The sequence below is a fragment of the Rhinoderma darwinii genome, chromosome 1, assembly GCF_050947455.1.
Source record: "Rhinoderma darwinii isolate aRhiDar2 chromosome 1, aRhiDar2.hap1, whole genome shotgun sequence".
Classification (NCBI taxonomy): domain Eukaryota; kingdom Metazoa; phylum Chordata; class Amphibia; order Anura; family Rhinodermatidae; genus Rhinoderma; species Rhinoderma darwinii.
In genome coordinates, this window is record NC_134687.1 from 574,541,842 (window position 1) to 574,554,281 (window position 12,440).

At 42.3% G+C, this 12,440-nt stretch overlaps 1 protein-coding gene across 1 annotated transcript in view; it reads left to right on the plus strand.

Moving 5' to 3' along the window:
• The first annotated feature begins 1,900 nt into the window (after positions 1 to 1,900).
• Positions 1,901 to 12,440, plus strand: part of SMIM15 (small integral membrane protein 15) — a 37,414-nt gene continuing 26,874 nt past the window's right edge. The window contains exon 1 of the mRNA XM_075839345.1: positions 1,901 to 2,027. The gene's annotated coding sequence lies outside the window, so the exon portion shown is untranslated. The remainder of the gene's footprint in view (positions 2,028 to 12,440) is intronic.

The window sequence follows — 12,440 nt, forward strand, 5'->3', positions numbered from 1 at the left end:
TAGATAGCTACACACAGCCCCCCTTGTAGATAGCCACACACAGCCCCCCTTGTAGATAGCCAGACAAGGCCCCCCCTTACAGATAGCCCCACACAGCCCCTCTTGTAGATAGCTCCAGCCCCCCCTTTAGATAGCGCCACACAGCCCCCCTTGTAGATAGCCACACACAGCCCCCCTTATAGATAGCCACACACAGCCCCCCTTGTAGATAGCACCACACACAGCCCCCCTTGTAGATAGCCACACACAGCCCCCCTTGTAGATAGCCACACACAGCCCCCCTTGAAGATAGCCACACAGCCACCCCTTGCAGATGGCCACACAGCCCCCCTCGTAGATAGCCACACACAGTCCCCGCTTGTAGATAGCGCCCCCTTCCTTTGTAAGTAGCACCGCACAGCGTTCTCCCCCCCTTCCCTTGTACTTAGTGCGGAGAGCGGTAGCCTATCGCTACCACTCTCCGCCCTGACTGACACCACTCATCATCAGGAGGAGGAGGTGGTCATGAAGCGAAGCGGCACCACTGAGGATCACTTTTGACTGGGGTTGGTGACGGCACAGGACTGGACCAGTCCAGTCACCTGACCTTATGTCAGGTGACTGGATTGGTCCACTCCCGGCACCGACCTCACTTGGCAGCGGCCGCCCTGCATATTTCCAGATTCCGCAGAATCTGAAAATAAATATATTTTTTAAATAAAATATTTTTTTTAGCTGTCCAATCAGGCAAGGGCAGTAGTCTGATCGGGCGTGGACAAGGTAGGGGTCCAGCACAGGCCTCTATCTTGCTACGCCTCATAGAGTGAAATCTACACCAGCTAGGAGCTGGCATCGATTTCCACTATAATGTACACCATTTTTCTTGCATACATTATAATAAATACATTTTCCCGCAGACGTGCCAAGGGCGATGCAAATTGCCACTTTTGGGCTTTTTTGCGACATTTCTATGCCAGAAAACTGTTGTAGAAAGGTTGATAAATGACCCCCATTGTCTGTCTGAGGCTCCCACACCTAAATGGCAAGTCACACTCAGTGTAGACATGCCCCAAAACCATACCCACTTTTTACCCACATTGGCACGTATTTACACCTGTTGATTTTGTCGTGTTTTTTGTTGCTATTTGCACAACATTGTCGCAAAAAATGACACAAACTGGCATGTGCAGACATTTGGGCGGAGAAAGTGGCAACCCTTGTCACAGGCTTCCACAGGACGTATAACGTACACTGCTGTGTGAATACATCCTACAAATATTTTTCGTTTTTTTCTATTAATGTGTAATGAAGCCGACTTTTGTATGAATAGACTTGAATAATTTGAAGAATGTTTTTATTTACTATTTTTTTACAATAATTATATGATGCAAGACACTACATAATATAGACATATTTGGTTTCCCCATAACCTTAAAAACGTGAACAATACATTTTCCATTATTTATTATGCCCAGGCAGAAAAAAACAACTAAAACTAGTAAGTTATTACACTTTTCTGCATTTCCTTCTTAATATAAATGTTAAACCCCAAAAGTTGCCTAAAAAGGGTACAAGTTATTCCTAAAAAATAAGGCCTCAAACTGCTGTGTTGACGTAAAAAAAAAAAAAAACAGTTGAGTAAAAAAGAGATAAAAACCAAAAACTCCCCAAGGGGTTAAAATCCTAATACTGCGGTCGTTCTATTTTCAGTTAATTACGTTCCAAAACAAGTGAAGCTCTTTGCAGACGATCCCTCAGTTCCGGCACGCCCCTAGGACCTCACAGACGTCACGAGTTCACCGTGGTAGACACTTTTCATTCAATGAAACCTACCTAGCCGTGACTCTCGCTGACCAATTACAGCGCAGCTTGCATTCCTCCCAACTAGCGGCAGCGTGCTATGTCCAATCAGAAGGTTTGTTACATGGTGACTCCAGGAAGTGCTTGTGGCAGCAGTAGTGTTGCTAGCAGGAAAGGAGTCAGTGTGCGGTGTGAGTTCCTGCTTCTTCCCGGGCACCGGTTGGGTGTGAACTTTCATGTGGTGCCTGGTATGTACCTGACTGCAGCCTTGTAGTGAGCAGAGGGTGGGACGCTGTAGCACAGTTGCAGCAGAGAGTCTTTGGTATTTAAGTTTGAAACTATTAGTGACGTTGGGTTAGGCGGATGGCCCATCCGTAATTGGGTGATGTGAACTTAAAGAGGCTCTGTCACCCCATTATAAGTGCCCTATCTCCTACATAAGAAGATCGGCGCTGTAATGTAGGCGACGCAGTGCTTTTTATTTAGAAAAACTATTTTCACCAAGTTATGAGCGATTTTTGGCTTTATGCGAATGACTTTCTTAATGCCCAACTAGGCGTGTTTTTACTTTTGACCAAGTGGGCGTTGTACAGAAGAGTGTATGACGCTGACCAATCAGTGACCAATCAGCGTCATACACTTCTCCATTAATTTACACAGCACATAGTGATCTAGCTATATTGTTATGTGCAGCTACATACACACATTAATGTTACTGAAGTGTCTTGACAGTAAATAGACATCACCTCCAGCCGGGACGGGATGTTTATTCACAATCCCGATACTTCGGTAACGTTTGTGTGGAACTTACTCACACAGCACATCGAGATCACGTTGTGCTGTCATTTACAGCGAGATTACGCTTGCTGTGCTGTAAGTCACACACAAACGTTACCGAAGTGTCGGGATTGTGAATAGAAATCCCGTCCCGGCTGGAGGTGATGTCTATTTACTGTCAAGACACTTCAGTAACGTTAATGTGTGTGTGTGTGTGACTGCACATAGTGAACAACGCAGGATCACTATGTGCAGAGTAAATGAATGGAGAAGTGTATGACGCTGATTGGTCAGCGTCATACACTCCTCTGTACAACGTCCACTTGGTCAATAGTAAAACACGCCCAGTTGGGCATTAAGAAAGTCATTAGCATAAAGCTAAAATCGCTCATAACTTGGTGAAAATCGTTTTTCTAAATAAAAACCACTGCTGTAATCTACATTATAGCGCCGATCTCATTATGTAGGAGATAGGGCACTTATAATGTGGTGACAGAGCCTTTTCAAACAAAGTTTGTGTGTAAAGCTTAAAGGAATTTTCCATGGTTACCTAAAGAATTAAAATAGGCGAACATAGTTTCAATGGCCGGCCGATCATGGGATATCGTCGTAGTATTCTGTGCTTGGTCCACACTCTTGTGATGTGAAATCCGTATGGATGACACTTCATGATGTCAATTATGGGCAGCCGCAGTGACATAGCTATAGGTGGCGTGTGACGGCGGTGGCCAATGATTGGTTGCGGAGCTCTCGTGATCTAGGTTGTCTGGGTAAAATTAAAGGGGTTTTCCAAGGAGGCACATTTTTTGCGGCAGGCAGTGCACGAGCACTGAATTATATAAAGGAACACTCAGAAAATGGGGTGGGCATTGAAGCAGAATCAAAGATTGAACGGGGGAGGCTGTGGACCAATAGGATGCCTCAAACCCGGGTATACGTCAGAAGTCCCGGGTTTGAGGCATCCTATTGGTCCACAGCCTCCTCAATGCCTGCGCCGTTCATTCTTTGCTTGTGCTTTAATGACAGGCCTGTGTCGATATATCGACACAGGTCTGTCTGCATAATACCGTGTGTGCACGAGCGTGTGTCAAAGGCAAAAAAACGCTAGCACGAAAAGCAGAACTTCCGGCAAGCCAGAGGTAGGGGGAATAGGAACAAAAGCGTTCCGAATTTTGACACAATGCATTATTAAGAAGTTTATTTAATTCTGACATAGAGTATTAGTACAATAATGTTGTTGCATACCTGGAAAACCCCTTTAAGGAGCGGGACGGGACAGTGTAAGTGGGGACTGGAGAATATTTTAAAAAGTGAGTACATTGGCGGTTTATTTTACTGTTTTAGGCAGATTTGAGCTAGTCCTGGAAAACCCCTTTTAAAAGGTGATTCCCATCTCAGACGTTTATGGCATATTACCCGACCCCTGTCCCGCCTGGTGAGCGCTGCTCGGCTGTCTCCGTAACTCCCATACAACAGAATGGCTCTCTCTCCACCAGTTCCCATCTGGAATCTGCAGCCAGTGACCGCAGCATCGTAGTAGTTTACAGAGGGAGGGGGCTCTCAGGACGGAGCTACTGCATAGGCATGGTACAACAAAGATCGATGCCAGCATTGGGGGAAGTAAACACATCTGCGCGTGCTTATCCTTCTAAATGTGAACAGCAGCAGGAGGTAGCCAATGATCATGCAATCCAAATTTTGGTAGGATTTGGGGCAAGGATTTATTAAGGTGTATTCACATGGTGCTGTTTGCTGTGCGGCAGAAAACTTTACCAAAAATTGCATGCATTTTTACTGTGATTTTCAGCGGTTTTGCAATTTACGTTTAAAAAGACATGCATTTTTCGGTAAAGTTTTTGGCTGCATGGCAAAACTGCACCATGCGAATACACCATTAGGAAAGCAACAATTTGGCTAAGTGATGTCAATTGTATATATCCATAATTTTTGAGATGCTTAAAAAATTTAAAAAGTACACAAAAATGGTATTGCCGCGATGGTAACGAGCTAAACATAAAAGTTAACACATTAAACTGCAGGGAGAATTACTTTAAAAAAAAAATCTTCCTTAAAAAATTTAAAAAGTCTCATGTACCTCAAAATGGTACCAAGGAAAATAACATCTCGTCCCGCAAAACAGAAGCCCTTATACGGCTACATCCACAGAAAAGTACAAAAATTACGACTCTTGGAATGCAGCAATACAAAAAAATAAATATTTTCTTTTAAAATTATTATTATTATTATTTTTTTTCAATACTCGGTTTATTGAAAAAGTACAAATAACAGGTTAATCGTCAAGGTACAATAAAGGATATAAAAACATTTGTGGGTAAACACGAGCATGTAACAATAACAGTCCTGCGCGAGAACATCATACCATCACTTCTTTACACATTAACCCCTTAATGACCGCCGATACGTCTTTTTACGGCGGTCATTAGTGGGCTTTATTCTAGAGCGCCGCCAAACTACGTCGCTGCATTAGAATAAAGTAAACAGAGCAGGGAGCCGTGAAATCTCCCTGCTCTCAGCTGCCAGAAGCAGCTGAGGGCTGGGGGCGTCCCTGCTCTGCCGGGTGAGATCGATATTAGTATCGATCTCACCCGTTTAACCCTTCAGATGCGGTGCACAATAGCGAGCACCGCATCTGAATGGTTTTGCAGAGAGGGAGGGAGCTCCCTCTCATCTCACTGACACCCGGCGATAAAATCGCCGAGTGTCTGTGTCTTCTATGGCAGCCGGGGGTCTAATAAAGACCCCCAGGTCTGCCTGCAGCGAATGCCTGCTAGATCATGCCGCAGGCATGACCTAGCAGATGCCTGTCCGTTTTAAACGGACAGGCAGTAATACACTGCAATACAAAAGTATTGCAGTGTATTATAATTGCGATTGGAGGATAGGGAAGTCCCCTAGTGGGACTAGTAAAAAAGTAAAAAAAAGTTTAATAAAGTTAATTAAAAAAAAAGTGAAAAAAAAAAAAATGAAAAACCCAGCTTTTCCCCTTACAAAATGCTTTACTATTAAAAAAAACTACAATAAAGCAAAAAAGTTACACATATTTGGTATCGCCGCGTCCGTAACGACCCCGACTATAAAGCTGTTACATTATTTAACCCGCACGGTGAACGTCGTAAAAAATAAAATAAAAAACGATGGAAAAATTGCTGTTTTCTGTTAATCCTGACTTAAAAAAAATGTGATAGAAAGTGATCAAAAAGTCGCATCTACTCTCAAATGGTACCAATAAAAACTGCAAGTCGTCCCGCAAAAAACAAGACCTTATACAGCTATGCCGACGCAAAAATAAAAAAGTTACAGCTCTTCGAATGTGACAATGGAAAAATGTAAAAAATCGCTTGGACATTAGGGCCCAGAATGCCAGCAGGGGGAAGGGGTTAAAGAGGAGGCATATATATATATATATATACACACTACCGTTCAAAAGTTTGGGTCACCCAGACAGTTTTGTGTTTTCCATGAAAACTCACACTTATATTTATCAAATGAGTTGCAAAATGACTAGAAAATATAGTCAAGACATTGACAAGGTTAGAAATAATGATTTTTATTTGAATTAATAATTTTCTCCTTCAAACTTTGCTTTCGTCAAAGAATGCTCCATTTGCAGCAATTACAGCATTGCAGACCTTTGGCATTCTAGCTGTTCATTTGCTGAGGTAATCGGGAGAAATTTCACCCCATGCTTCCAGAAGCCCCTCCCACAAGTTGGATTGGCTTGATGGGCACTTCTTGCGTACCATACGGTCAAGCTGCTCCCACAACAGCTCTATGGGGTTGAGATCTGGTGACTGCGCTGGCCACTCCATTACAGATAGAATACCAGCTGCCTGCTTCTTCCCTAAATAGTTCTTGCATAATTTGGAGGTGTGCTTTGGGTAATTGTCCTGTTGTAGGATGAAATTGGCTCCAATCAAGCGCTGTCCACAGGGTATGGCATGGCGTTGCAAAATGGAGTGATAGCCTTCCTTATTCAAAATCCCTTTTACCTTGTACAAATCTCCCACTTTACCAGCACCAAAGCAACCCCAGACCATCACATTACCTCCACCATGCTTGACAGATGGCGTCAGGCACTCTTCCAGCATCTTTTCAGTTGTTCTGCGTCTCACAAATGTTCTCCTGTGTGATCCAAACACCTCAAACTTTGATTCGTCTGTCCATAACACTTTTTTCCAATCTTCCTCTGTCCAATGTCTGTGTGCTTTTGCCCATATTAATCTTTTCCTTTTATTAGCCAGTCTCAGATATGGCTTTTTCTTTGCCACTCTGCCCTGAAGGCCAGCATCCCGGAGTCGCCTCTTCACTGTAGACGTTGACACTGGTGTTTTGCGGGTACTATTTAATGAAGCTGCCAGTTGAGGACCTCAAGCTAGAGACTCTAATGTACTTGTCTTGTTGCTCAGTTGTGCAGCGGGGCCTCCCACTTCTCTTTCTACTCTGGTTAGAGCCTGTTTGTGCTGTCCTCTGAAGGGAGTAGTACACACCGTTGTAGGAAATCTTCAGTTTCTTGGCAATTTCTCGCATGGAATAACCTTCATTTCTAAGAACAAGAATAGACTGTCGAGTTTCACATGAAAGCTCTCTTTTTCTAGCCATTTTGAGAGTTTAATCGAACCCACAAATGTAATGCTCCAGATTCTCAACTAGCTCAAAGGAAGGTCAGTTTAATAGCTCCTCTAAACAGCAAAACTGTTTACAGCGGTGCTAACATAATTGCACAAGGGTTTTCAAGTGTTTTCTAATCATCCACAACACAGTTAGCAAACACAATGTACCATTAGAACACTGGAGTGATGGTTGCTGGAAATGGGCCTCTATACACCTATGTAGATATTGCATTAAAAACCAGACGTTTGCAGCTAGAATAGTCATTTAGCACATTAACAATGTATAGAGTGTATTTCTAATTAATTTAATGTTATCTTCATTGAAAAAAAATGTGCTTTTCTTGCAAAAATAAGGACATTTCTAAGTGACCCTAAACTTTTGAATGGTAGTGTAAGTATTACAGGTTAAAGTCACCGCACACAGGCAGATCGGAAGCTCCAGAGATAAGAGAAACAAGACAAGCACCAGTAAGGTGACCACTTACAAATCAGAATCAAAAATCGAATCAGGTAGACACTTTATCCTGAGGTAATAAAACTCGAAGGTCACCCACGCTGCAGGAAGTATGGGGAGACGAACACCAACCATCCCGGACAGACAAACTTGTGTTGGCAGCCTCAATGTTTCTAAACTAAATTTTCATATGGAAGCACAGAGTTAACACGTTTCTTCTATTCAGAGATTGATGGGGGGCACTCAGCCATCCATCTAATGGCGATCGCTTTCTTGGCCAGAAACAGGGCTTCTCGAGGAAAAATTCCTTCGTAATGGGACGGACCAGACGTCTTGTTGAAGTAATCCTAATAAACAGATTCCCGATTCAAAGGGAACTGAACGGACCCAGTATCTCACAGTAGATCTATTACCCCTCTCCAGAAATGTGCGATATCCGGTCACAACCACATCATATGACCAAAATCTGCCCGATCTTGTGAGTTTGCAGTAGAGTTTCTGCCCATATGTAGTAACATGATGGCTATGATATAGCATATGTGAATAATAAGCAGTTGTGTCATCTTGTTGTTCGCTGCTTGAGAATCGGATAAATGTGATCTCATGGCATCTCCCCAATCCTCTTTGGACAGCGAGGGAATCGGTTCCCTCCAGCGATTCTAGATCGTAGATTCAATGTGAGTGACCCTCTGGTAAGTATAAATGACTGACGCTAGACCCCTCAGACCTGGAGTCCTGAGTACTCCTATCAGAGGCAGCGAAGATATAGGACCTGGTCCTCTCGCATTTGAGAAAAGGCATGTTGTAGTTGTACACATTGAAATGTTTCCCTATCTGGAACCTGGTACGCGTCCTGAATCTCTTGTGCAGTTAAAGTATTGCCTTCACCATTTACCAAATGCTGTAATTTTGTCACTTCCAGGGCTTCCCAAAACGCTGGGTTGTTTAAGCCTAGAAAGTGAGATGGACCATGATGAGACTACATAGGCAACTCGGCAACAATTTGCGAATAATGGAGTATTTTTTTTGACATGGGACCAGACGTGTTTAACACCTTAATGACTAGACCTTTTTGCGCATTAATGACCAAGGATTATTTTTAGTTTTTTCACTGTCGCGTTCCAAGAGTCATGGCTTTTTTTTTAATTCCGTCGACATAGCCCTGTAAGGGCTTGTTTTTTTCAGGTCGTGTTGTATTTTTGATTTGCACCATTTTTGGATGCATATAATACATTGATTAACTTTTTTATATTTTTAATTCTCTCCTAAAATTAAGGTAAAACAGAATACAGCATTGTTTTTCACGTTCTAAATTTACGCCGTTCACTATGCTGGGTAAATAACAAGTTACCTTTAATTTATGGGTCGGGACGATTACGGCGATACCAATTATATAAAGGTTTTATATGTTTTCCTACGTTTTCACAATAAAAACTGTTTTAAAAAAATTACTTGTTTTTGCATCGCTGCATTCCAAGAGCCGTAAGTTTTTATTTTTTCCGTCGACGTAGCCATATGTGGGCTTGTTTTTTGCAGGGCAAGGTGTAGTTTTCATTGGTACTATTTTGGGGTACATGAGACTTATTGATTAACCTTTATTTTATTTTTTATGGGGGGGAATCGGAGAGGAAAAAAGGAATTTTGATGCTTTTTGGATGCCGTTCATCCAGCAGTTTAATATGTTAACTTTATTGTTCGAATTGTTAAGAACGCGGCGATACCAGATTTGTGTATGTGTTCTTTTTTTTTTTTTTTTTCTTTGGACACCTTTACTAAATGAAACCACTTTTTGGGGGAAAAAAAGTTTTATTTTTACTATAATTTTTTTTATTTTATTTTAAACTTTATTTAACTTTTTTTATTTTTTTCTCCCACTACTGGACTTCACTTTGTGATCTTCGCTTATATAATGCTTTGGTTTACCAAATCATTATTGTCTGTCAGTGTAAAACTGACAGGGAATCTATTAGACCATGCCTCTGGCGTGGGGTGACAGAGGAAGCTCTCTCCCTCTGTCAAACACATCAGATGCCGCTGTTGCTATTGACCGCAGCATCTAATGGGTTAAACTGCCAGAATCTGAGTGCGCTTTGATTCCAGCAGGAGCCTGGCTGTGCATGAAAGCCAGGCTCCTGCCGCTGATCTTGTGGGTACAGTGGCAGTAGTCACAAGATAAGAGCGACGGATATATCCGTTGCTATGCAGGAGCTAGCTCCTGCATGTGATGAATATATACGGCACTCGTCGTTAAAGGGTTAATTATGGGCAAGGAGTACCTGGGGCTAAAACCCTGGGGTTTGAGTATAGGCCACAGATTAGGGATATGAAGGAAGTGAGCTAAATGATCTGCATTAGTCAAGGCAGGATCTGATATCCATAGTCTAATAAAACGCAGCTGACCTGCCAAATAATAGAGGAACATGTCTGGCAACGCTGCACCAGCTTGATCCTTGGGTCTCTGAAGGGTACTGAGCTTGAGTTTAGATTTTCCTGAACCCCATATAAAAGGAGAAAACAATGAGTCTACTTAGTTAAAGAGGCTCTGACACCACATTATAAGTGGCCTATCTTCTACATAATGTGATCGGCGAGGATGCAGCCACATACTCACACACTAATGTTACTGAAGTGTCCTGAGCGTTAATAGACCTCACATCCAGCCCGGACGTGATGTCTATTCACAATCCCGACACTTCGGTAACGTTTATGTTGGATTTACAACACAGCAAGCGTAATCTCGTGAGATTACGCTGTAAATGACAGTTTACAGCGAGATTACGCTTGCTGTGCTGTAAGTCACACACAAACGTTACCGAAGTGTTGGGATTGTAAATAGACATCACGTCCCAGCTGGAGGTGATGTCTATTAACTCTTCAGTAACGGTAGTGTGTGACAGTGATCTAGTAAGATCACTATGTGCAGAATAAATGAATGCAGAGAAGTGTATCACGCTGATTGGTCAGCGTCATACACTTCTCTCCACAACGCCCACTTGGTAAAAAAGTAAAATACGCCCAGTTGGTCATTAAGAAAGTAATTAGCATAAAGCTAAAATAGATCATAACTGTCAAAAATGATGGTTTTTCTAAATAAAAAACACTTCTGTAATCTACATTACAGCGCCGATCACATTATGTACAAGATAGGGCACTTATGTGGTGACTGAGCCTCTTTAAAGAAACATTTGGGAATCAATGTGTCAGCGTGCTCCAATATATACAGCATCTTTGGAAGCACTAGCATTTTAAGTGGGTTGATCCTACCCGGTACAGACAGGGGGAGCAGCTTCCAGACTGCAAACCTATCCTTTTAGATATGTTAATAATGGGTAAACATTTATATCATATGAGTGTGAACTATCACGGGAGATCGAAATGCCCAAATATTTAAAACCATGTACTACCTATAGACCCTGAAAATTTGTGTCCCAACCACAGTTATCAGTGTGTAAGGGCATAAGATAAGATTTACTCCAGTTTATATGGAGACCAGAAAACCTAAACGTATCCATAAGCGCAATAGCCCTAGGTAGGGAGGCATTCGGGATAGCTAGAAATAATATCAGCGTATAGGACAATACGATCCTCGTGCGGTCCTATACGAGTACCCTGAAGCGCCACCTCTATGAAGGCAAAAGGAAGGCGATAAAAGCCCATTAAACACCGCCGAAGCTCGAGGATCTTTGTACAGAATAGTAATCCATTTAATAAATCGTTCACCAAAACCAAACCTACAAAGGGCAGAAAAGAGGTAGGGCCATTTCAGAGTCGAACGCCTTGGCCGGATTCAGTGAGGCCAAGGCCCAATCCTGCTGCTCCCACCACCCAATCTGAGCTACCACCTGAACTCTGCTGATATTGTCAGAGGTGAATTTGCCAGAAATTAATCCGGACTGATCCGGATGAATAATATCTTTAATAACCTTACTTAGTCTGTTGGCTGAAAGTTTTGTTAATATTTTGTAGTCAATATTGAGTAAAGATATGGGTCGATACGACCCACACTCCTCCGTGCTCTTACCTGGCTTCAAAATGACAACTATAGTTGCGTCTTTCATAGTGTAACACATTCGTAGTATGAGTTTTCAAATAGAAGTTGGGGTGATAAAATATCCATGTATTGGAGATATACTTCTAATGGCAGAAGTCCCGACGCCTTCCCTTTAGTCATAGAGGTAATACGAGGTGACTACTGTCCAGCGATAACACTGGATATTGGACCTTATCAAAGTAAGCATCTAAGTCAACATGGGAGTACTGAGCCCTCGAGGTACAGAAGTCCCATAGAAATTGGCAAAATTACCTAACATATCTTGTGGCGAAGTAGACAAATCATTTTGGTTATTTCGGATGCGCAAAACTGGGGGGGGGGGGGGGACATTGTATTCTGTTTTACTACGTGAGCCAGTAATTTGCTAGACTGATTTGTCCAGTTCAAAAACGATTGTCTATTAAAAAATTCCCTACAGGCAACTTTCTCCTGTATGACTAGTAAATATTCCCTGCAAGCCAAGCATCTGTTTTGTGGGGTCGGATATACTATGAACGAACCCTCCAACTCCTTACACCTGCAGGCCAAATCAAGCTCCCGTTGAACCGAGGAGCACTAAACATAGGAAATGGAGGAACTTAAACAGCCTCTAATGGTTTTAATGTGTCTTATAACCGTAACCCATTTTGTTCTAGGCTATGTGCCTCTTTAAAAACATCAAGTTGATCATTTACTTTAACCAATTGTAACCAGAATGAGTGTATCTTAAGAGAGCCTCTCAATCCTTCATTGTATCAAATCAAGGATG